The 25,695-nt window shown below is 54.0% G+C and overlaps 1 protein-coding gene across 7 annotated transcripts in view; it reads left to right on the forward strand.

Moving 5' to 3' along the window:
- The window catches only part of DAGLA (diacylglycerol lipase alpha), a 179,950-nt gene that overhangs the window by 3,452 nt on the left and 150,803 nt on the right, over positions 1-25,695 (forward strand). For 2 of the 7 annotated variants that reach the window (XM_075928467.1, XM_075928457.1), the window contains exons 2-3: positions 13,029-13,153; positions 14,783-15,019. The exons of 2 other annotated variants lie outside the window; for them this stretch is intronic. The gene's annotated coding sequence lies outside the window, so the exon portion shown is untranslated. Of the gene's footprint in view, positions 1-13,028; positions 13,154-13,423; positions 15,020-25,695 lie in introns of those variants that run through there. 3 more of the 7 variants (XM_075928470.1, XM_075928459.1, XM_075928460.1) reach the window with 2 other exon arrangements.

Here is a 25,695-nt window from a genome sequence, read left to right on the forward strand (position 1 = left end):
AGTAACTTAACTTTCAGGGCAAAAGATGTTAGATTAGGTTTTTTTTCAATGACAGTTCAAATATTAAAGTACTTCGTCCAATTTGGAAACTGTCAGGCCCTGCTCCATGGGAGTTGTAGTGCATATAGCTCATGCCACCTGATTCTCCTCTATAGTCCAGCATCCTGGTCTCAAGACTGTGTATCTAAGGGTGTGTCTAGACTACAGGGTTTTGTCGACAAAAGTCCACTTTTGTCGACAAAACTATACCGGCGTCTACACTGCCACTGAGTTCTGTCGACATAACGTTGACATAATTCAGCAGTTTTGTCAACGTATGTAAACCTCGTTCTACGAGGAATAATGCCTTTTGTCGACAGAGTTCTGTCGACAGACGGCGTTATTGCATCTACACTGTTCTTTGCGTCTACACTCTCATGTCGACAAAGCGGCTTGCTTTGTTGACAGCACTGGATGTAGTCTAGACGCTCTTTGTCAACAGAAGCTTTGTCAACAGTATCTGTCGACAAAACTTCTGTCGACAAAAGCCTGTAGTCTAGACATACCCTCAGATTGCACTTCCATCTCCCTTTATGTGGAGGAAATGTGGTTGCATCATGGGAGACGTTGGCCATGGTGCATTGTGAGAGATGTAGTCCAAATAGGGAGCACAGCCCCTAGAGGAGATTGGGGCCATGAAGCAACTCAACTACAACTCCCATAAGGCATTGCGGAAACATATCCAATTAAAAGTATTTTGGGTTTGGGCTCCTTAGGTCCCCCCCCCCCCCAAAACAAAGCAAAATTTTCTGTGGAAAGCAGAGTCTTTTATCCGTGAATAACATTTTATTGAAAAACTGGGGGCGGGGGAGGTTTGACGGAATTTACAACCAACCAAAGCACATTCTTTTTCTCTAACTTTTCCCTAAGACTAAACAGCTGAAAGATTTTTGCTTAACAATCCTCCTCTCCTCCGCCTTTCTCCCCTCAAAATAAGTAACCTTTGGACAGAGCCCAGGCTGGAAAATGTCAGGCCCACAGGGATGCTGTTGTAGAAAGTTCAGAGTGGCTGGAGACAGAGGTTAGAACAGACTCTGCTTATTCCATCATGGGTTATCTGGGGCTCTGATACTACTGATTAGCTCTTGCTAGCACTTTGCAAAGGTGGTTAGGAATCACTGACCCTATTATACAGGTGGAGAATGGAAGGACACAGAGAGATTGAGTTGGCCAAGCTCCCAGTGGTCAATGGTAAGGGCAGGTAGAATCCAGGCCTGACAGCTCCCAGCCTAGTCTGTCTCTCCAGATAGATTGCCTTTGGGAGCACCAGGATGGTGTCAGAGGCAGGGATACCCCACAGAGTATATTCCACACTAAAGTGATCTGGATTTCTGGGCAATGAGGTTCTCAGTGGGGGTTAAGCTGTATGTGTGCAACTGATCCAGGCTAACTTGCCCTAGAGAGGGCCGAGCCAGCCTGAATCCTGGCACGTCTCAACCTCGGCCAGAATGTGGATTTTAAACAGACCCCCACACTCAGCCTTGGTCTACATTAGGGCTTTATTTCGAAATAACCCCCCGTTAAGTCAAATTTATAAGCAGAGCGTCCACACTACCAAGTCCGTTATTTTGAAATAACGGGCTGCTTAATTTGAAATCTGTACTCCAGCTTTTCATCGGGAATAATGCTAATTCCAAAATAGTTATTTTGAAATAGCGGCAGTGTGGACGTTCTGGTGCTGCTATTTTGAAATAACTAATCCCCCGAGGAATTCAAAGTAGTTACTCCCCAGTGCTTCCTGGGGCTCTAAGTCCAAGATAGCACGTCCACATTAAGGGAGCCTGCCTTGGACAACTTTTGAGGCTTCCCCGTAGTAAAGACCTGCTATTTCGAACGTGTTAAATCAGGAGTTAATAAGTTGAATTTAGTCATTTCAAAATAGTTTCCTAGTGTAGACATGGCCTCAGTGACCAGTCAAATGGCGTTTAAGCAGAGTTAGCCTGACCCTGTTAGAACAGACACAGAGCCAAGCCCCAAACCTCCCCAGTGCTGGTCTTCTCAAGCCAATCTCACCTTTAAAACCATGCTTTGAACCAGCTCCATGAGATGGTGCCTCACCATGAGGAATGGGCGGATCTGGGGGAATAAACACCCAGCACAAGGACTCCCAAGGTCAAGTCCCTGCTGGGCCTTGCACTTTTGGTGCATCTCTGTGCATGGGGAGCTCTTTGCGAGCACAAGGCCAGTCTGAGCTGGGCTGGTGGGCACCTAGCTGCAGTTGCCGTGAATGCAGTTCTAAGGGGACCCCCGGTTATGGGGCGATGAGGGTCTGAAGTGTCCACCTGGAACTGTAGGTGACGCCCAGTGCAGTAAGATGAATTCATGGACAGTCCCCTGTGGCAGATCTACGCTCAGGAGCCTTTGTGAGGGGCCATTTGGGGAGCTCTCAGTGTTGCTTCTAGTGGATTCCCTTCCTCCCGAAGCATAGTACAGTCTCTCAGAGCCGTTCTGATGGACGTCTGTGAAAACTTCATGCTGGACGATGCTTCTCTAGGGCAGTGATTTTCCACCGGGGGTATATGTGTCCCAGGGGCTATGGAAAGGTCTTCCGGGGGCACCTCCACTCATCTAGGTATTTGCATAGGTTTACAGGCTACACAGAAAGCACTAGCAAAGCCAGGAGTTCAAACGCAAATCTCATAGACATTGATTTGTTTATCCTGCTCTGTATACTATCCGCTGAAATGCAAGTACAATATTTATATTCCAATTGATTTATTGTTTAATTATAGGGCACAGATGAGAACATGAGCAGTGTTTCAGTGCTGGCGTGCTGACACACCTTGGTATTTTTATGGTGCATTGTGTAAGCAAACAGTTTGTAAGTGAGGTGTAACTCGGCAGGAGAAGGGGGGACACAAGACAAATCAGACTCCAGAAAGGGGTACAGAAACCTGAAAAGCTCTAGGGCAGCTCTGGGTGTCTGGGAGCTGAACCCTCCATGTTGCCCTGCGATCCAGCTGTGCAGGAGGAGAGGGACACAGGAATGGAAGCTCCAAGCAGAGTCAGCAGCATCTCCCCTTCCTGCCTGGAAGCTTCCCTTCCAGAATGAGGTGCTGACTCAGGCCTCGTAGGTGATGGTGGAAATTTGGCAGGGTGAGAGGGAATGGAGCCTCCCTCCACATTCCTAATGAAGTGACAGGTCCCCCTACCCTTCCCATCATGCCGCAGGCAAACGCCCCTGGCCAGCCGGAACTCAAGCAGCAGCTGGTTCCCATCCTAGGAGTCCCCCCTTGTCACTCTCCCAGCTATAACAGTCACCCACTGACGCAAGTCCTCCCACCGCCCCAGAGCCAGGAGCCGGATTTAGAATGGCAGAAATTAGACGCCCCCAGATGCAGGGAGATGGGCTGCTGTCTCACCCTGGCAGCTCCGTCCGCACTCCCTAATTAACGCCCCCTCCCAGAGACACAGCCCTTCCGGACCTAGTGCTGAAGAGGGGAGAATTCCCCAAGCAATCTGCCAGGGAGACCAGAGCTCAACCTGTGCTGGGTAATGCCAGGGGGCTGCTTCTTGGGGGGTGAGACTGCTCTGTCAGGCTCCCTAGAGGGTGGTACTGAGGCACTCTAACCAGAGCCCTGCGTGGAAACAAAATCGGCATCCACCGTCTCTGCCAAAATGGGCCGCGGCTGTACATGGGGCAGCTGCAAACTTGCAGGGTTCTAGTTACAAAATTGGTATATCCGCAGCCGTAGCTGCATAAATGAGCCATGGATAGCCACAGCCATGTCTGCGGACGCAGATGCCTGTGGATATAAAGTGGATGTCTGTGGATTTGCAGGGCTCTTATTGTAACCCAGACCTCCTGGGCACTCCATGGCAGTGTGGCAGGACAGGTGGTGAGGAGAGGCAGTGTACGATAATTATGCGGTGTTGCGTAATGCTCCATAGGGGTCTAAGGATGTTAAAATGCAGTTAACTGACTAGTTGATAGGCACTTCCGCATTCCTCTTTTGAAATGTACAAGAGTCCCCGCTGGGGCTCTTGTACATTTCAAAAGAGGAATGCGGAACTCCATGTACAGCCCAGGGCCAGCAGGAAGTCCAGCTGACTCCGGGCTGCACATGGGTGCCTGCTTTGAAATGCACAAGAGCCTGCAGTGGGGGCTCTTGTGCATTTCAAAGCCATGGAGCCTGGGGTCAGCAGGGGACTCAGCTGCATGCTGCTAGGAGCCCAGGGTCAGCTGAGGTCTCCCTAGCTGAATTTGGTTCCACGCAGCACTTTCCCGGAACCCGCCTTGGGTTCTGGGGAAATGCCGCGCAGTGCCCGGGATCAGTTGGGGAGTCCCCAGCTGACCCCAGGATCTACTGCCGCCCCTTTGAAACGCATGGAGGCAAGAAGGGGTGGAGGAATCGACTAGTCAACTAGTCTTTGCTTATTGTATAGTCGACTAGTCTTTCACATCCCTATAGGGAACAGGAGTCAACACAGTTCTTCTTCAGGTGTTTATCCCCTGCCATCTTTTTATCTAGCCGCTCTAGCTTTTTGTCTGAGCTTCCTTTGGGAGGAGGAAGGCGGCAGCTATGCACACTCCTTAGCTAGAAGACTCTTGGATAGAGTGGCCATGTGTCCTGTTTTTGAAGGGACAGTCCCATATTTAATCTCTCCTGCAGGAGTCTCTATTTTTTCTTAAAAACCGGCCAATTGTCCCCGGTCAGTGCTGGTGGGCCCTGCGGCTGGCTAGATCCCTGTTTTCCAGCCACCCTCCCATCAGTGGTGACTGTGGGAGTCCAGTGGCCGACAATGGGTGTGAAGATCTTGCTGCTCCCCTGGTTGGTCCATCAGCGCAGCCCCTATTCTGTGCTAGCTCTTGCCAGCAGGGCTCAGTCCCCCTGCCCGTTTCCGGCAGGCACTCAAGCATAGGTAAGTCGCTGGTGGCTGCCAGACACGTGTTGCTTCTGCTGCCCACCCACCAGCCCTTTATGTTCTTCCCCTCTCACTGTCCTCTTCCTGCTTTGCCCCTTCACTGCCTCCTAGCCCACTGCTCCTTCACAGCCTCCTGATGGGACACATCCTGCTCTCAGTGCTGTGCGGAGAACCAGCTCCTGGTCCGAGCGCCCAGCTCACCAATAGCCTGGCCAGCAGCCTCTTTCTTTCCCCCACTGCCTCTGGCTGGGCTGGGCCCTGTGAAGGGCCAAGACCCTCGGGCCCAGGAAGGTGGCCATGAGAAGCTGAGATCCCTGCCTCCACCAAGAAGCAGTACAGACACTGAACCTCTTCAGGTCCAAGGAGAGTGCAATTTAGGGCCCAGCTTCCTGGGACAGCACTCCCCAACTGGGATCAGACCCCAAAGAATTAGGTAAGCCCCCTTTAGCAATGAAAGGGGGAATATGCACACTGGTTGCCCAACCCCCACCCCCCGCAGGTAACAATTATTTACACTGGGTATGGTAGAAAATAAAAATGATTTATTTAAGCAGTAGGATTTAAGTAGCAACAAGTGAGAACAGGCAGAGCAAAGTAAAAGAAACAAAACCGTGTGGCTAATTCTACACTGGAACCTCAGTACAAACTTTTCAAACTCACCCTAAAACCTCTTTTCCAACTGCTCCTCCAAACCAGGGGTGTCTCCCCACCCTGGGGTCTTCCACTCCTTCCTTCAGGTGCAGCCCAACCAAAAGACCCAGGCCTCTGCTTTCCCATTTTGTTAAGGAATTGAGGCCCCTCCCTACCAACCACTGCTAGGACTTAGGGACAAAAGAGATTGTTTAACAGTTGATCATTAAGACTTTCAAGGTAACACCCTCCATGTCTCTCATTCACACATTTGAAACCCACAAAGTATTCCCCACTCCATATGTCTAATTTTACACACACAAATGATACATACATCAAAGTAAGATCAATAGAACCAACGGAGCATGACATGAAGATTGATGGGGTACAGGAAATAGTTTGCTCAAAGCCCCTTTGAGTTATGTAAATTCATGTCCATGAAAGGGGGGGAGGGAGCTGTCACAGTCCCCATATCTGGCTCCTTGCTGCCCTCCTGTGGTCATTCTACAATATATCTCCCTCCTGCCAGGCCCCTCCTTTCCATTTTATGAGAAACAATCACATTCCAGGCACATCCCATTGTCCTGGCACAACCAAACCCACACGACCTCACTTTAACTTATGATCAGAGGAAGCTGCACAATAAATTTGGTGGTCCTCCCTCTTGCCGTTGTTCTCGAACAAATGGACTCATGGACGGACAGATTCACGTTTCTGAAATATATAGGAAGATTTACAGTTTGGTTCTATGGCTCGCAGCACCCCCACTATAAAAATTGTTCCCACACCTCTGGGTGGAGAGCACTAAGTCAAGCCAGTCGGTCACCCTCCATGTGTTAGAGGGGTGTGTGTGTGTGTCACTTCTGTGTGTGTACATAGAGGGTGTCACCCCCTCCCCAGGTGACCCTAAAGCATTAAAAATAAGAAGGTAAATAAAGACTCCAATTGCACAGTACTTCTGTTTAACAGGGGCTTAGGTTGCTGTGAATGGGGATGTTTGTCCTGCGTAGTTCTGACTGATGGCCATTGAGCTTGCCTGAGTATGAGTAATGTGATCCGGTGTCCTGTATGCAACACAGGGATACACGGGCTGCCTTCTCTTGGCGCGGGCAAGTAATGACACCTGGCTGCTGCCTAAGTCTGTCTCCCTGGTCAATAAGGGCGGGCAGAGGTAGCCCAGGTCTTCAGAAGTGTGGGACTGTCAATAGGCAGAGTGCTTTTTTTTTTTTTAAATGGAGACACACCTATCTCCTAGAACTGGAAGGGACCTTGAAAGGTCATTGAGTTTAGTCCCCTGCCTTCACAGCAGGACCAAGTATCATCCCTGGTAGATTTGCCCCAGATCCCTAAATGGCCTCCCTCAAGAATTGAGCTCACACACAACCCTGGGTTTAGCAGGCCAATGCTCAAATCACTGAGCTAGCCCTTCCCCCTGCAGGACGGGCGACACAGGCTAGACATCTCTTTTGAGCTCTCCTGCTCCTCAGAATCTTCTCTCAGTGGTGTCAGGCAGCCCTGCCAGGTGCCCGCATATGCAGACCTGGAGCCCGAGGTGCTGAGCGCAGGGCCCCTGTGGGGGTCTGTATGGACACACTGTGCACGGGCTGCTGCTGCAGGGTGCCAGCTGCTCATCACCAGGCCTGCCCGGAGGCTGCCGGTTACCCCTGTGAATCACAATGGCCCATCCTCCTCTAATCCGCTCTTCCCTTCCTCGCCTGGCACGCTGTTTGTTGTCGGGGTTTGGCACTGACAGCCCGGTGAAGAGACGCCTGTGGGGGTGCGGGGAGGCGGGCTGCTCGCCCCACACGGGCTCCTGTCTGACAGGGCGGATTATAGGCTGCGTGCTCACTGTAGGTAGCAGGAGAAGCTGGTGACAAAGGTAATTAGCCCCGTTCCCTCCGCCTGCCAAGCGGCGCGGTAGAGCTGGAAAGCACCGCGCCGCAAGGAGGTTCCCACGCAGCAGAGAGCAGACAACAGACGGGCGGCCCCAGGCCGTCCCACGCTGAGCTCTCGCTCCCGGCTTGCCTGCGGGGACAGAAGCAGGTGGCGGAGTCAAGCTGGCTCCCTGGATTGGCAGCCAGAGGGCCCACCCCGAAGAGTCGCCCTGCACCCCGAGGGAAATTCAGGGGCGATTCTTCCTGCCCCAGCCCTGCTGAAACTTAGTAACTAGCCTGAATCCCGGAGCAGGGCTGGATTGGGATTGAGGTGAGAGTTATTGGACCTTTATCTTTTTCACAATCCCACTCTGCCATCTTCTCCATGGCCCCCCTGTGCATGTTCTGTGGGAGCAGGCTGGGGATACATGTAGCTGGGGAACTCTCTGTTTGCAGGGCACATGGACTTTTGCACGCGGTTTCCTCGCCATGTCCTTTGGGATTTACTGTGATGCATGTACATGGCGCACTCAGGACATGTGAGAGGGCACGGTCCGGGCAGGAGGTGCGCTCAGTCGAGGGATGGACAGACAGAGGGCTGGGGAGGGGAACAACCAGAGAGATTTTCTCGTCAGCTCAACTTAGTTCACTCGAGGTCGCAGGGCAGAAGTGGGCCTATTAGTGGGGTGGCAAAGTGGAGAATGTAGGGCTCTCATGAAGGAGCTGAGGGGAGACATCAGAACACTACAGACATGAACCCAGCTCACGGGGCCCATGGGCAGTGGGTAATGTAGGCAAGGGAAGGCATTGCCTTCCCTAAATTGCCTACACTGCTCAGCCGCCTGGGAGGGGCTGGGGCCAACTGGGGTTGGGCGGCACTTGGCTGGGGGGGAAGGTTGTGATGGGGCAAGGTCTCAGGGAAGGGGTGTGGCTTTGGGCAGAAGGGGTGTGGCTTTGGGTCAAAGGGGTGTGGCTTTGGGCAGAAGGGGCGGAGATTTGGCTGCTTTCCCCAGCTGGGCCTCCACCCGCCTATGCTGAGGCCAAACCTGGCAGGAGTGAAAATGCACTAGGGATATACAGAATTAATGGCAGGTTCTAGTGCCTGCCCACCCACCACACAGACAGTTAGTCCCTACATACATCTCCCCGCTGCACACACACCTCAGCCAGCCCACAAACCCTGCCAAGAGACCCCACTGGCTTGGGACCTTGCAGGGGACACCCAGCTTCTGTTTATTCCTAATACCTGGCTCGTTTTCCCCAGGGCTCCTTGGACTCTCTGCTCTTGTGGCCTCCTGCAAGAAGAGCCCATGCCCAGCTTCAAGCCTGAACCTTTCCTCTTACAGCCCCCAGCCCTGATGGTGCTCTATAGCCTAGGGATGTTAAATATCGGTTAATTGAATAGTCTGGGGGGGATCTCTGTAACTGGTCTGTGAGGTGTCTAGTGGGCCTCGCTGTCCTCTTTGTTCCAGAAGCCCCCAGAGCCGCAGGATATACACGTAACTAGGCCTTGTGTGTCCTCTCTGCTCAGTAGAGACAGTGAGCTGGCCCCCATGTGATTCCTTCCTTCCTTCCTTCCTTCCTTCCTTCCTTCACACATGCCTGGAGTGTGACAGGGATCAAGTTTCTCTCCAAGCCTGTGTGTCCATCAGAGCACAGGACCTGGGCCTCCTGAGGAAGGGGCAGGGTTGTGTCAGCCTTCCCCTGTCTTTTGGGGCCCCTCAGTACAAGGAGTGAAGTTGGGGGGCTGCTCAACCTCACAGGGGCCCATCCGGGTGGGCAGGGAGCTGCCTCTGGCCTTGCAAGATCCCATTGGGATGAAGAGCAACAACCTGGAGACTGGAGGGGCCATGGTAGTCTGGGACCTAGGGTCTATTGGGGTGGGATGAGGAAAGGGGGAGGTCCCTCCTGAGGCAGCGGTAGATGTCTCTCTCCTACTGCCTTCTCCTTCAGTTCGTCATGTGCTCCCCGCCTCCTGGGCAGTGCCTGACAGCACCTCGGAGAGGAGAGGCAGCAGGAAACTGATCTACCAGCACGGCTTCCTTCCTATTGTGCCTCCTGTTCACCAGCTGGGTAGCAGCCATGATGCCTGGTGGGAATTAGGGTGCGCCATGAAACAGCGAGTGGGGTGGATGGGGGCCGAGAGGAAGGGAAGGAGCCCACAGGAGAGACCGAGCAAGGATGCTCCTTCCCAGCCCCGAATCTCTGCTCCTCCACTTGTGCAGTGACAGAGGAGGGAGGGGCGTTTCTCTGGGGAGCGGAGCATGTAGCCCTTCAAAGCACTTCAGCAGCATTGGCCAACTCCCCTTCTCAGCCCCGGTCAGGCTGGGACATTGCACAGCCAAAGGAAACCAAACCACAGAGCCCCTGTGAGTTGGCCACAGAGAGGCTGGGCGCTCTGACTCCGAGCCCCGTGTTCAAGACACTAGACTTTCCCTCTTCCAGCGCCTTAGCGATTCAGCTGCACAGTAGAGGGGTCCAAGCACACTCGCTCCACAAGGGTCCAGCCCCAGCCCTCGGGGTGTGTCACAGGGCCCAGACTTTGTTGATCTACCCCAAAGTCACTCCCTGCCAGACAGGAGCTTCTCTGTTTGAAGTGCGGTTGCTGGTTCCACTTGGTCTGCTAATGTCCCAGTCAAAGCAGTTTCTTTAGGGTTTCTCCCCTGATACAGCAGCCTGAACAATCCTGTAGCCTCCCCTATCACACCTCCCAGAATCTGCCTTGCTCCTTTTCCTGGGCTGCCAGTGCCCTTTTAAGTTACTCAGCCTATAGTACTTAGCACTGCCTCCGTACAAGGGACTGGACTAAATGACTAGCAAAGGCCCCTTCTAGTCTTCTATTTTTATGATACTGTTCCTCCAGCAGCAGCACATGGGGCTCTGTTCCTTGCCCTCATTCAGTGGAGGGTCTGTAAAGCCCGTCCCAGGGAAAGAGGCTGATCTAGGGGCTGAAGAACCAGGCTGGGATTTAGGAGCTGGGAGCTGAATCCCCAGCTCTGCCAGAGTCTCACTCGCTGATCAGGGGCTCTTTTTTTAGAAGCACCGGGGTGCTCAGTTCTGCGCCAGGTCCCTCTGTGAAAACTGCTTTCCGTTAGACATTGAAACAGGTGCCGCTGAGCTATTTTATGACTGGGTTGAAAACCGAGCCCCTAATCTCTCTGGGCCTTGGTGCCTCATCTGTAAAATGGGGATAAGAATCCTGTTTTCCCACTTATCTATTGGCTTGTGGGCGCCGAGGGGCAGGGAGGGGCTCTCACTCTGGGTTTGCCCAGTGCCAGGCAGCCCAGCCTCTCTTAATGCCGGTAGGCGCTACGGCCGTGTAAGCAATAGTTCTGGCAGGGAAATCTCCGGGAGGCCGGTGCATGATGATCAGACATGGACATTTTCCGGCCGACGGAGAGGTGTGTAGACTGAGCAACTGGAAACAGGATGAGCCTTAAAGTGCCCCTTGCCCAGAGCGCTAGGTCACATGCCCGTTGCTGGGAGTAAACCCCTCGGCTACCCATCCTGGGAACCCTGCTTGCTCCTTCCCTGCCTCTGAAGGGAACCAGAGAGGCTCTGTGTTCATTAGGGAGTCCAGGTGCCAGATATGGCCCGGCACCCCCTGGACGTGGAGTGGGTGAGAGGGCACTAGCAGCCGCACCTGGATGCACGGAAGGGTGAATGCTAAACCCAGCCGCAGGAACAGTCTGAACGCTCCCTCTGCTGGGCACATGGGGGAACTTCTGGCTGCTACCAAGGGGAACCAGAGGGATTGGGGCAGGATCTGGGCCTCGCAGCCAGAGAGGCCAGCAGGGCAGGCTCCAGACTGGCTTTGCTGGGGAGTGGAAGGAAGACTGGGGGGAGTGGCAGGAGAGTGAGGGGGCTGTCCAGGGAGGTGCAGCAGGAGGCTTGAGATCCTGCTCCGATAACCCAGCTCCTGCAGCAGCGGAGGCCTTGAGCAAAGAAACAGCCTTTAGAAGAACGAGCCAGGGGCTCCCTGCTCTGCCAGGCCTGTCCGTCCCATTCCGGCCCAGCCACTTGTGTCTTCCTGCCACCTTCCTCGGAGTCAACAGGCGACCTCTGTTCAGGGCCAGCTCTGCCCTGCAGCAGTCCCTCTGCTGGCCTGATGGGATGAGCCACTCTCCGGCGGTCCCAGCCCAGCTAGAGTGTGTCTCCGAGAGCTGGGCTTTGACGCGGTCATCCCTTGTCACAGCCTATCTGGCCCTCTCTGTCTGTCCTTCCCTTTTGAGGGGCAGTCCCCCCCGCATGGCATGGCTGCCTGTGACGTGACACGCATGGAGCGTGACTGTGTGAGGTCAGGGCCCGGCGGGGCCCAAAGCGCCCGGTTAAAGCAGCCCTCACCCACAGCTGCCTGTGCCAATGCCCGGCCTAGCTCCGGATGCAGCATGCCTGCCTGCGCGGGGTGTGGGGGGCATCGGCACTGTCAGGAGGTGGGGATTGGGGCGGGGATGATACCAGTGGGGGTTTGAGGCAGCGAAGGGGGCTGGCAGAGGACAAGGGGGTGTGAATTAGCACCCAGCGAGTGAGGGCTGGCGGGGGACATGACAGGTGACAACCTACCGACTAAACTGTACAGGACCCACCATTTCAGTACAGGGCCGGATCCCTGCAGATGCCTGTCACCTTCTCACTATTGACTCCTGTGGGGCTGTGCCGATTTACACCACCTCTAGTCCACCCTGTTGCCACCTGGACCTCGTCCCTAATTCCTTGGGGCTCCAGCTGGTGCTGGGTTAGCAAAGGAGGAAAGTGCCCAGACATCTCTCTCTGGGGGAGGAGCTTTGCCCAGGACCTAGTTGTTGCTTGTGCCAGGCATTGCTGGGCTGCAGCCAGCGATCCCCTGGCAGCCTCCCCCCCACTAGACTGGCCGTGAAGGAACGAGTGGGCAACCAGCCCCAAATGGGGAGGGGAAGAGCCAACAGGAAACCACAAGAACAACGAATATCTCACAGCCCACCGAGAACAGCCCTGGGATGCGTCTTTCAGGCAAATCTTCCCGAGCGCCCCGGAGCTCTCCTTCAAGCTGCCATCACTGAGAGGGAAAAGTGACTGGATCCCGACAGGCTCCGCCTGTTACTCCCTGTGGGGCGTGCTGGTAAACCCAGCTCCGCAGCGCCCAGGAGTCAGTGTCACCTGGTGGAGTCTGGCCTGTGGGGAAGGCAAATACCCAAACCAACCCCTGGTCAAAGAATATTCCTGGTTGCAAAGCCAAGAACTCAGCAGTTAGGAAGTGCCCAAAGCCGGGTTGCTTGTGCAGCCATTAATCCAGCCCCTTGGGTGGTTGCTTATGAGACACCCCCCACACTGGGTAACCTTGCGCCTTTGGCACAGAACCAGCAGGCAGGACTCTAGGGCAGTGGTCACCAACCAGTAAATCAGGATCTACTGGTGGATCTTGGAGCCTCTGACAGGTGATCCTGACTGGTTTGGCCAAGAGGCTATCAAGTGCCGGCACTTCAGCTGCTCTCTACCCCCACTGCTGCTCATCTCCTGCCCTTTGCCTTGGAGCTGCCCCTCCCTCTGTGGAGCCTCCTACTTCCTGGGCAGGGCAGAGGAGGGACAGGAGGGTGCTGATGTCAAGGTGACCCCTCTCCCACTCTGTATCCTTCTCCACAGAACAGAGAGGGGGCACAACAGGACCAGGGATGGAGTTTGCTGGCTGCTTTAGGGAGTGGTCCAGGGCCAGAGCAGGGGTGAGCCTGCCTTAGCCTCACTGCACCACCACCCAGGAGCTACCTGAGGTAAGCAATGCCCAGCTGGAGCCCACATCCCGAACTCCTGCCCCAGTCATGAACCCCCTCCTGCACCCCAAGTCCCTGCCCTAGCCCCGAGCACCCCTGTATCCAAACGCCGTCCCACAGCCTGCAACTAGAACCCCTCCTACATCCCAAATGCCTGCCCCAAGCTCAGTTCAGAGCCCCTCTCGCACTCCAGATCCCTTAACCCAAGCCCAGAGCCTGCACCCCAACCTGCCTGGTGAAACTGAGTAAGGATGGGCAAGGCGGGAAGGATGGAGTGAGCAGGGGCGGGGCTTCAGAGAAGGGGCAGGAAGGAGGCAGAGAAAGGGTATTTGGATTTGAGGTGGATCTTGGATTACACTTAAATTCAAAAAGTGATCTTGTGCTTAAAAAGGTTGGAGACCCCTGCTCCAGGGGCACGTCTACACAGCAGGGCTAAGGTCGAATTAAGCTACGCAACCTGAGCGACGTCAATTGTGTAGCTTAAGTCGAAATGGCTTAATTTGGCTTTTGGTGCTGTCAACACAGCACTCGTCCTTCGACTTCCCTTACTCCTCGTAAAATGAGGCTTACGGGAGTCGCTGTAAGAAGTCCTCCAGCTCAACATTATTTCAAAAGAAAGGCTTGTAGCGTAGCTGCGCTCTTTGTTATTTCGGAATAACATCAGTTATTCCAAAATAACGCTGATGCGTAGACGTACCCTTAGGGACAGAGTGAGCAGCTGAGACCCATCTCTTGCCCAGGCCCAGTGCCCTTCCAAGAGCTGACTTTGTGACCTCCCTGGAGCAACTACACCCTCAGGGGCTCTGAGGAACTGACCTCGGTCAGCAGGAGCCTCGAAGCCAGTGCAGTGAGGTCCTGGGGAGCAGCTGTGACTTGAGACAGCTGAAGGGAGAGGGTGATCCAAGGAGCTGATGCATTGAGAGCAGGGAGGCAACAGAGCAATCGTACCACATGGACACCAGCTGGGCCCTTTACCGGGCAGGCTCAGCAGAGAGACCTAGGATGGAACAGGCCCTAGAGCACGAATTCCCCAGCCAGACCTGGAGATGGCCCCTGCACTGGGCTGGATTCATAGCCTGAGCTGAGCTCCATGGGGTACAGAGGGAGGAGCACTGGGTGTTTGCTCCCCAAGCATCTCTTCTATTCTGAAGCTGTCAGGCACCTGTATGGTCCTCACCCCCCATGGCAGCAGTCTAGGGGCTGCCCCAGCTGGACCTGGCTGCCAACAGTCCATAGAGGAATTCATCAAGGATCAGCCTATTGTAGAGCTTGTAGGGCCATGTGGGGAAGCCGTCCCTGCTCTAGGGTTAGGGGCTGTTGGTCTGCATGGCTGTCCGATGCTGCCTACTGGCACTAAATGAACTTCAAGTCAAACAAAATGCTCCATTAGAGCCCTCCCCCCCCACCGCCTGCTGTCTCAGGTGTCAGGCAGCAGTGGCCCAGACAGAATGTGATCGGCAAGCAGGATCTTACACAGCGAAAAGAGACCTTGTCTTGCCCCAGACTGCGGTGCCACCACGTGGGTAAGACCCCAACGGGGAGGCTTTGCAGCTGTCGTTCCTGCTTGTGAAACTCAGACTGTGGGGCAGGGGTGCTTCCTGTGAACGTGCTGTTTATTGCATAACGCAGCACCCTCCTCCAGCACTGGGTGGAGAGCCAGCCGGCGAGCCCGGATAATAATGAAGATAACGGCCTAGCCCTGGAGCCCGACCTCTCCCAGTTCCAACTGTCCTGCGGCCGGGGGAGCAGACTGAGCCTGTGTCTAGCTACCGCTTCATTTCCTGCGCCTACCTTGCCCGGGCGGCCCATTTGATAAGCAAACCGAGATCTGCCCCAAAATAACCCAGCGTGAGGTGCGTCATCAGGGTAAGATTTCTGGTTGCTTCCAGTAAGACATTAACTTAATGCATGAAATATGATTTCAGGCCGCAGCCGCTGGTTGGAGGCGGGGAGGGTATGCATGAGAAAGGAGGGGTGAGTGGAAAATCGCTTCTGCTGGTGACAGCACTTCTCACTGGCAAGAGCTTATTACGAAGGGGGAAAAACATCTGAAATTGGACAATTAGCACCGCAACGGCCGAGCTCTGTTGCTTATCAGAACCCACCATGCTTGGGTGGAAGGACAGATGGCACCTTCATCTGGCCTCTCCCCGAGGGGACCTTTCAGCCCTGGTCTGGGGCCTCCTCAGCTGTGTGGAGTGCGAAAGCTGGCTGGGGAGCTGCTCAGAAGGAAAGGGGCTGTTGGGTCCCACGCTGCTGCTGAAAGGGGGGGATTGTCTTTTGGGGGGCAAGTGGGGGTCAAATAGTCCAGGGATGTTCCAGGAACCTTAGCAGAGAGAGAGAGAGAAGAACAATGAATTTATCCAGAGCAGCTGAGGCCAGGGCTCATGGGCCAGAGCCTCCAAGGTGTTCAGGTGTTTGCTGATTTCCACAGGAGGAGGCCTCTTGGAGGAGCTGGCCTCAGAGCTCCTGCTGTTTTCTCTTAGCCTTTCCACGGGGACTGCGTTACAGAGCGGAAGGGTCTTTTGTGGAGCCCCCCACTTCTTTCAGAACGGTTTTTGAAAGTACCATGGCAACTGACCCAGACTCCAGCCCTGCTCACTCTGCCCCCAGGCCATTGCTGGACTTCTCACTCCCACAAGGCTGACGGAGGCTCCTGTCTCGGTGCTGGTCAGCTGATGTATTAAAAGGGCAGTAACCGGGCCACCCCTCTGCTTTACTTGGCATGCATGTCCAGGGGGCAAGGTGGGGCTGAGGAGGGGGCAGTTACTCCTCCTTATGGTCCTGCGCGGTCAAGACAGTCTCTAGTCCTAGACAGTCTCACGTCCCAGAACGTGCTAGGCCTTTACGCACCCTAACGCGATGCCTGGGGATGGGTCTGTGCCTCTCTGGCTTTACAGCAGGGTGGGGGGGGCGGGCTTTTTTGGGTCAGGGCCGCTGACCCACAGAAAAATCAGTTGGGGGCCACACACAAGTGAGAAACAAACAAACAAAAAACCTTCACCAGCGTGGGCTCCCCAATGCTGGGGGGATCCCTGAGCCTGAGCCTCAGGGGCCAGAGCCAGGCAAGATGGAGGCTGCATCCATCCCAAGTTTTCCACCCCGCTTTACAGCCATGGAGCCAAAAACTCAGCTCTGTAATCACACAGCCAGGAACAGGCTTCTGAAGAGAAGCCACGTCCAGCCACCAGGGTTAGGGGTGGGAGAGGGAGACACACCTGTAACACACCTGTGGGTCATACAAGCACAGAACAAGAGCGGTTCATTTCCCCCCTACACACACACTGGAAAGCTTATACTCTAAATGGGTTGGCACACTGACAAAGGAGTAGCCAGTGGGTGTGGCTGGGGAGAGACACCAAACTCCCTTAGCTGTTATTTCAGTTATTTCCTTGCGTGGCAATGTGGTCTAGTGGCTAGTGCAGTGGGCCAGGACTCAGAAGACCTATGTCCTATTGCTGAGTGACCCTGGGCAAGTCATGTCGCTCTGTGCCTCAGTTTCCCCTCCTTTGTACGACCCTTTGGTGCTAGGGATTGTTTCTGATTATCAGCCTTAGACACCGTTCCTATCATCCTGTCAGCAGCTAACTCTCTGCTGCACCCTTCAGAGCTTCAGTCTGCCCATCACCCACCCCCATTTTCTTTGCCCTGCCCCTCCACCTTCTGATCCCTTGCCCCAGTGCTTACAAGCTGTAAATGAGCCCTGGAACTGACCCCCGAGGAGCAGCATCACTGTACGACGAGGGATGCAAAAATACTAAGTGCTCTCCCAAAATACAGAGCAAAGCCTGGCTCCAGCATGCCTCCTTGAAGACACTGTCCTTTGGGGCAAGGGTGGTGTTATGAGGTGAACTGGCCCTTTAAGGGGGTGGCTGCCCCCCGCCAGGCTTACCCCATGTGCCAGGTAGAGGAGAGAGGGGGACAGGCTGCAGCCCACAGCCTAGAGGGAGCTGGCAAGAGACTCTAAGAAGAGCGAGTGGGTTGGGAGCGTCAGGGCAGGGACCCGGAGGAGAAGCCACAGTGATTTTGAATGATGTGGACAGACAGCCTGCTTGCTGGGGGTGGCTGCCCCTACTGGTGAGAGTGGGTTCCCCCTGTCCTGCCCCTTAGTGGGAGGGTGCTGTCACGTGTGGGAAAATGGTGAAGCCAAGGTAATTGACTAGCACCAAGGAGAACGGCAGGGTTAGAAGCTTTGTGTTTGTCTGGATTCCCCGGCTGATATCCCCAAAGGAGTGGATTTCAGGCGGGCTGGGTCACAGCAGTGCCCTGACAGCGCTGGGACCTGGAGCAAGCAAATGAGTGAGATGGAGAGGAAACTGAGGCAGGGGCGACACCTGGTGTTGGGTATGGAGGGGCTGCTCCGTACAATCCGAGGCTTCAGGAGCTAGCGTGATGCAGGTGACGCAGAGGCCGGCTTGCTGTGTGTCTCAGGAGCAAGGGCAGCGCTGGCGAGCTCACCCATCCCCCCCCCCCCTCCTACTGCACAGAACCGGTAGCGACACGCAAGGAAAAATCGATGTGGAATTGCAAAAAAGCAGCAGCGAGGATCTTTTTATAGAACGCTGCCCCACTTGCATCCTTCCTCCACCCTGACCCAGAGAGACTGACCCCTGGTTAAATAAGTGGTGCCTTCCCGCGGGAAGCCAGCTTAAAAAAGCAGCAGCGAGAGACTGGCGGGAGAGGCGGCTGGAGGAGGGCTCGAAACACTAGAATATTCCACCCTGAGGCTCTTCCCTTGCCCTATCCTCTGCGGGGGACGGGGGGGGGGGGGGTTTCCCAGCTGCCTTTCTTGCTCCTGTGTGCTGGGCACACTGTGAAGTCCGGCAGACATGCCCTGGGAGGCGTGGCTGCTGTGAGGATGCAAGTTTGGATTCCTGTGTGAGGGCAGCCACGTCAGTCTGTTTCAGCAAAAACCACAAGGAGTCCGGTGGCACTTAAAAGCCTGACACATTTATCAGGGCACAAGTTTTCACGAGCTTCAACTCACTTCTTCGGATGCTTGAAGAGAAAAGCAAAAAGCAAGGGATAGAGAGATGGGAGTGCGACATGGGTGCTGATTCAGTCAGAAGGGATGTGGCTCAGCTACAACAGGGATGAGAAGGGCAGAGTACCTGAAGGGGAAATTACCTCCTGTCATGTGAGAGCCCGTCCATGGTGCTATTTAAACCTCTTTTGAGGGTATCCAATTCCCACACGAATTCCAGCTCAGCAGTTTCTCCTCCCAGTCTGTTGAAGGCTTTTTTTGGGTTTGGTTTTTGCCGGAGAATGGCAGCTTGGTATCCTGTCACAGAAAATCATCCGGCAAACTCCATGTCTAGTGGTTCTAGTCCCCCGTAGACAGGGCAACCAGGGCGTCTGCTGTCAGGTGAATGCTGAAGTCAATTCAGCTCCACCCACATGCCCCATCCCAAAGTCGGGTGCTGCTCACCACATCTGTGTCCTGGGCACCATCCTGTCGGGGCACTGGGGGTAGAATGGGGCAAGCTCAGTGGAGAAGGGACTGCAGTGAGCCCGGGGCCGGGAAGGATTGATCTGTGCAGCTGGAGTCACAGTGCTTTCTCCAGGGCTGGGGGAGGGAGGCCCGATGCGGCAAACATCCAACAGAACTGTTCCCCGGGAAGGCGGAGGGATTAGTGAGGTCCCACGCCGGTGGCTTTCGGGAGGAGGCTGGGCTGGAGCAAGGCCTGGCATGAACTCTCCCCCCCGGGGCTGGCTGCCATGCTGAACTGCAAACTCCCCCTGCAGCCACAAGGGGGAGCCTCGCAGAGGAGCTCTTGGAGGAGCTTGCAGGTGTCAAAAGGAAAGGGGACAAAAGAGGGGATCCGGCCCCTTCACCATGCCAATTAGAAGGCCTTGGCTGGAGGGCAGCTGTGAGGGGGGAAGGTCCCCTTGCAATGGGGAGAGAGGGGGATGAGCAGAATTCCGTGTCGTCTACAACCTCAGATCCCGGTGGGGGGTGTTTGCCATGCTGCATCCGAGTCGTTTCCATGGAAAGCCTGCGCACTTATCCAATGTCCTATGGATTACACAGACAATGGAGCGAGAGCAAAAAGGCACTGGCAGATCTGGGTCACCCAACTTAGCCGCTAAATTAGCTACAGAGTTAACTGCCTCGTCCCTGTCATCGCACCTAAGCAAGGAGGCCGGGGAGTGCACATGTAGATGCTCCTTATAAACTAGCTCATCCCTTGCCCACAAAAGAGGCACTGCCATTTGCAGGAAGGTCAGCGATCATGTGGATGAGGCTCTCATCCCAATTGGGTGCTACTGGATATGTGTTAATTTTGTCACCATCCATCTCTGAAATACAGTCCTTACAAAAAAAGAAAAACGGGCCCATTGTGGCAATGAAATTAGAGCACGCACAGAAGAGTAAAACAAGATGCCATGTTCACCTCGGGGGTTGCAGGAACAGTTGCATGGTATTGTTTGGGAAATAACACCGGGATTGTGTTAATTACACGCTGTATCACAAGGCAGTATGTGCCCAACTGGCCAGTGTTAGAATTGTGTAGCTCTGGCATTCCATGGCATTTGAATGCTTAACTATCCAACCTCAGTGCTCACTTTACGAAGGCTTTTCAGTGGACCAATATACGTTTAAAGACATTAGTATAGCATCTGGCAATGATGGTGTGACCTGTGGTTCCAACGCTGGACATGGACTTAGGAATTGTGAGACAATGATAAGTTAATCACAAGTAGAATGTATTTTCCCTGTTTGGTCTGACAGCAAAGCTTTCCCATAGAGCTAGGCACTGGCAGAGTGGTGGGTTACATTGGTCTGCTGATATTAATGATGGGAGAGGATATCTTTGTCTTATAACCTCCAGCTAGTCTTGATACTAAGGGCCAGATCTCCAGCGGGTGTAAATCAGCATAGATCCCCAGTGGAACTGCACTGGCTTACACCAGAGAAAGAACCCAGTGCTGTGCTGACTGACACTTCACCTATAGCTAGCGGAACTGCTTTCCCGCACCCAAGGGAAGTACGGTAGTTCTAGTATGCCCATGATCCAGATGTGGAACTGAGGTACGGAGACTAGGGCTCAGACCCTCCAAGGTGCCTAGCTGTCACGGTGACTAAGTGATTTGCCCAAGGTTACACAGCTAGTCTGTGGCAAAGTGGGGAATTGAGGCTGACGATTGCTCCCAAGCAAATGCTCCAACCCCTGGACTGTCCTTTTTCTCCTCTTCTGTGGCCTACACCCCTTCAGGATCATTGCATTGGGAATTCCCTTTGCTGCCTCCTCTGCAGCACCCTTTTGGGCCACCTTCTCCCCTACAGCCTCCCACACCAAGGAAGGGACCCCTTTCCCCCCTACACTACTGCTATTGTGATGCCAGCTGTCTCCCAGTTGGCATAGTACAGTTGGTCTTGCCCTTGTGGACAGGGTCCAGTTGTAACCCCAGTATTTGGGGATCCATGCGGCTCCCTGGAAACTACCAGGGCTGCAGGAGTTTTCTTTGCATTATCTGGTTCTGCCAGTAGGACCAAAGCAGATCATTGCTGTTGAGGAGGCTTAATCAACCCCAGCTGACAGGGACTCCCAGCAGAAGTGGTATGCAGCGGCGCGGAGGCATCCCTCCGATGGGAAGGGTCATCACATTGTGTCGTTTGCCAGGCATGGGGGCATGCGATGCTTACTGCCCCTGGGCTGTGTCCCTGTTGCTCATGGGGTGATTAACCCCTCGGGAAAGGGCATCCCAGATGGTCGTGACATTGCTTGCTCAGGCTATGTGAAAGGCCGGGAGGGGCGGGAGAGCAGGGACAGAAGGAAAGGAGGCAGGAGATGGAATCGGATTGCTGGCAGGGAGGAGCTGGAGAGGAACTGGCAGAGGGTGCGTTCTGTAGAGTAACTCCGTGTCACTGATAAGGAGCCCGGTGCCAGGACAGAGCAGTTTCAAGGAGACTCTGGTATAGCTCCAGTTTCCACTCAATAATGCAAGACGCAACAGCTGGCAGCCCTGTGGAGTGGGCCCAGGAAGGTGCGTGCACTCACTCGCTCTCGCTGACAATTGTAGCCACACCTGCGGCGATCACAAGCCTCCTCCTTCAGCCAAGGGGGACTCTTCCTGGGGAACAACGGGAGCGAACGCAATGTCTGTGCTGCGGCCACTTGCCATTGCAATATTGTGTTGTGCTGTTGTAACCCACATGCCTGCTGGTGTAGTTTGTGTAGGGGCACTTAGACCACTCTCAGAGAGAAAGAATGGGTTTGCTCTCCAGCTTGAACCAGCTGGCTTTTAGCTCATGCTGCGGAGGCTCATGCATGAAGCTCCAGAGGTCCCACGTTCGGTTCCGCCTGTCGGCATCACACTGTCCCGGGGCAGGGTCAGAGCATCACAATGCTGCAGCGGGACTGGGTGTCAGAAGGCACCCAGCAACGTCGCCATGTTGGAACCCCATGGCATCCTATCCTCTGGTGAGCCAGAACGGAAAGGGAACATGAGACATTCTGGAGCCTGGTGCTCAAAGAGAGGTGCACACAGTCACTCCAGTTTTGCAAGTGGCCAGGCAGCTGCATGACCGTCCGAGCGCATCCAGAGTGGCCTGGGTGACTGCAGTACTTCTGCACACAGGCTAGGCAGGCAGGAGAGGATGAGTAATGAGCGGCACCTAATCTTGAAACATCAGCCCTGCAATGTCTGGCCGTCCTAATTTGCAGGATGGCCTCGTCGAAATCAGAACAGCTGGGCTACACTCCAGACAGCTGGCTCCAGGCAAGCCACCGGGGACGGGGGGCGACGCTTGTCAGAGGTGGGACAGTATGCAATTGAATGCTTGTCGCTCCAAAGAAGGGACAGCTCTTCCAGCTGCTGTTTCCTGGGCAGGCTGGGAATGGGATAAGTATGGCCAGTGTTCCTGGGTGCTCCTAGGCAGTTGGTAGAGTGGGAGAGCGCTGGCTTGGAGAGGTGGGCTAAGCAGTGTTCACCCAGGAAAGGTGGAGCTTTCTGAGCAAAAAGAGCTGGGCCCAGACCCCGCAGGGTGATTTTCATCACACTGAGGGGATGGATGCAGTTGGAAGTGAAACATCTGCTGAGGCCTAAGGGTGGGCGGGGAGCTGAGGGGTACCCTCTTCTCTTGCATTCGTTTGGCTGCTGGCTGGCCCTTCCACAGGAGGTTCCCATTCTTACTGATCTCTAATTAATCTGGGGCATAGCAGAGGGAGCGGCAGGGAGGGTTCAAGCCACTCTGGGCTCACGTGAGCTGCCACTGTGGTGTCTGCACAGCCGGCTGCCTGGGCAGAGACTGTGCTGCTGTGGGCTTTGAAAAAACTGAGCTGCTGATTTTTTTTAAAAGTCCGTTTAAAATAAACGACTGCGAAAGGTGCCGGCTGAACCTCCTTGGAGACCCACAGAAAAAAAAACAGTCAGGGGCTGCACACAAGTGAGAAGCAAAACACCATTAAAAAAAACAACAACCCTTCACTGATGTGGCCCCTGACTGAGAAGCAGAAAGGCATTCCCCACATTCCCCTCGCACACCAGAGCCTGGGAGGTCCAGGCTCGTAGATTTTGAGTGCTGCAGTCCCACAGGGAGGCGGTGGGGGGCTGGAGTGTCAGCACAGGCTCTCCTGTGCTGGAGGAGCAGAGCTCTGAGCTTTGAGGGTCAGATCCAGGCAGGATGGTGGCCGCATCCGGCCCCTGGGCCTTATGTTCCCCATCCCTGCTGTAGGTGGGGAATGTGTGTGAAACACAAAGCATACACTTGCCCTCTTCTTGGTACACCATTTTATCTGATCAGACAAAACCATCACTTGCTATGAAAATGCCCTAAGAAAGCCATAGCAGGGACAAAGAATTTAAGAAGGGTTGCGTGTGTGTGTGCGTGTGCATGTGCGTGTAGTGTTTAAGAAGGACAGTGTGTGTTGAGAGAGTTTAGGAAGGGCAGTGCGTGCGTGTGAGTGTGTGTATAGCGTTTAAGAAGGACAGTGTGGCTACGTCTACACTGGCTTGATTTTCCGGAAATGCTTAAAACGGAACAGTTTTCCGTTATAAGTATTTCCGGAAAAAGCGCATCTACATTGGCAGGATGCTTTTCCGGAAAAGCACTTTTTCCGGAAAAGCGTCCGTGCCAGTGTAGACGCGTTTTTCCGCAAAAAAGCCCTGATCATCATTTTCGCGATCGGGGCTTTTTTACGGAAAAGAAATCTGTGCTGTCTACACTGGCTCTTTTCCGGAACAGTTTTCCGGAAAAGGGCTTTTGCCCAAACGGGAGCAGCATAGTTTTTCCAGAAAAGCACTGATGATTTTACAGTAGATCATCAGTGCTTTTCCAGAAATTCAAGGGGCCAGTGTAGACAGCTGGCAAGTTATTCCGGAAAAGCGGCTGATTTTCCGGAATAAGTGGCCAGTGTAGACACAGCCTGTGAGTGTACTGAGAGAGTTTAGGAAGGGCTGTGTGTGTGAGTGTGTGTATAGTGTTTAAGAAGGACAGTGTGAGTGTGTTGAGAGAGTTTAGGAAGGGCTGTGTGTGTGAGTGTGTGTATAGTGTTTAAGAAGGACAGTGTGAGTGTGTAAAACAAGCAAGCCTGACCTTTCCGATGCACAGAGGGCTCCCTGCAGGATAGCTGTAAAGCCCAACGGGAGAGGAGGAGCACGATCAGTCACTAGCATTGTGGTTCCCAAGGCAGCCGATAGCCACAGTAGCCTGGCTTGTCTGCTGCGCGGAGCCCTGGGAGAAGCATGTCACTCGGTGTCTCCTCCCGGATCCCTGTCAAAACTGCAGTCTCCAAGAAAGGCCCTTCTCTGCCGAGCACCTTGTCACAGCCTCTGTGTTTGGGAAACATCTGGGATTCCTTGGCAACCGAGTGGCCCTGTGCCAGGTGCCCATTGCCAGGACGGTGCTTGGGGTGTCTGAATGGGCCAAGCCACATTCTTCCTGCGGAAAGTGGACGTCAAAGACGTGCATCTCCATCTCAGCTGGGGGGATCACACAAGCAGGTGGGCGTGAGCCACGCTGAAAACCCGAGCCCTGCAACAAGAGCAGGAGTAGCCGGTGCTTGGGGACGTCAGGCCAGATTCATTGTGGCTGGTGCAGGAAGGAATAAATTACCCCCCGCCCACCGCCAGACTGAATCCATTTACCAGAGGGAGAATTTATCCCATAGAGAAGCAGGATGAACTGTGCCCATCTGACTGGTGGGTGGCTAGACAGCAATGGGACAGTTCCTAAGACTAGCTCCATTGCAGTCATTGGCTCTCTGATTTACACCCGTTGAAGATCTGGCCCCACGGCTGTCCTGAGAGCCTTGAAGAAGATCGGCTGCAGCCTGTTTCTTCTGCAGAAAGCCCCTCTTTTTGCCAACTTCCCCCCATGCAGAAACTATGCTCTAGATCAGCAGCACGTCAGTGGAGGAACTGGGAACAGAATGCAGACGTCCTGACCCAGGCACATGCGCTGTGCACTAGACCATGCTTCAAAAAAATCCCCGTCCAAAGATGATCTTAAATATGACACTGATGTGTAACTTGCTTTATGAACTCTGCCTTCCTGCTGGCAAAGTTTTTCAGTCCCCCCCCCCCTTGAGAGAGTGTTTATTGCTGTCAGTGGATATGACAACTTCCCCCAGTATCTCCCACACTCTCGCTCATTCCCTTTGCTCTGCTGCAGAGATTGCAGGGACCTGTTGGTTCTTCTACAGTCGCAATTCTCCAAGTCAGAGACTTCTGAGCCAGACAAGACCTGGCACTGTAATGAAGACAGAAGCCAAATGCATCAGATGGCTTTAAATGTCAGTAAGAGGTGCAAATGCACCCCTCAAGGGACAATATGTCCCAGAGCTATGGTATTACACAGACGCTCTGAATTCCAGTCATCATATCCAACAGCCTTACTGTATCCCAAAGCCATGATAGTACCCAGCCGCTCTGAAATCCAGAGCTGACATTACCCAGCCGTGCCATGTCCCAGAGCCGTGATATTACACAGCTCCAATGTAACTCGCATACGTGACAGCATGCAATGGAAAATGCTGCACAGAAGCTCAAGAGGCAGCTAGCTGGCTCTGGCAGTGGAGTTTGCCATGGTGTGTTTGGGAAATAGGAGAAGGGTATGATAGTGAAAGAATCAGAGAAGCAGAGTGGGAGGAATAGGGAGAGAAGTCAACAGAAGGAGGGCAGGAGGAAGAGAAGCGGATGCACAGAAAGACAGCTATAGGTGTGCTGGAGTATTAAGTCCAGCTGTCTGCCTACGTGTTGGTTTTTGTCCTTCCATGCTAGAAAATGATCTGTCATTAGAGTGAAACAAGCGTTAAGGATTTTTGCTTTGTTGCCTGTTTTTTCCCCAACAGAATCTGGAGAGTTTTAAGTCCTCAAGAGTCAGTAAGTTGTTTGTTTCAACCATCTGCCCCATTTCCCTTAGCAACGATTTGTCCTTTTCTTTTCCTTGGTTAGGCATCTAAAAAGCAGAGTCTGACTGTCAAACCCTCTGTCACTTTTCTTTCCCCTCCTCCTCCTCCTCCTGCGTTTGGCTGTCTCAGAATCCCTCTCATTTGTCATTGTCGTATGGATTCTTTACATAGAAACATGACATGCCC

This window comes from Pelodiscus sinensis, chromosome 4 (genome assembly GCF_049634645.1).
Source record: "Pelodiscus sinensis isolate JC-2024 chromosome 4, ASM4963464v1, whole genome shotgun sequence".
NCBI classification, from domain to species: Eukaryota; Metazoa; Chordata; order Testudines; family Trionychidae; genus Pelodiscus; species Pelodiscus sinensis.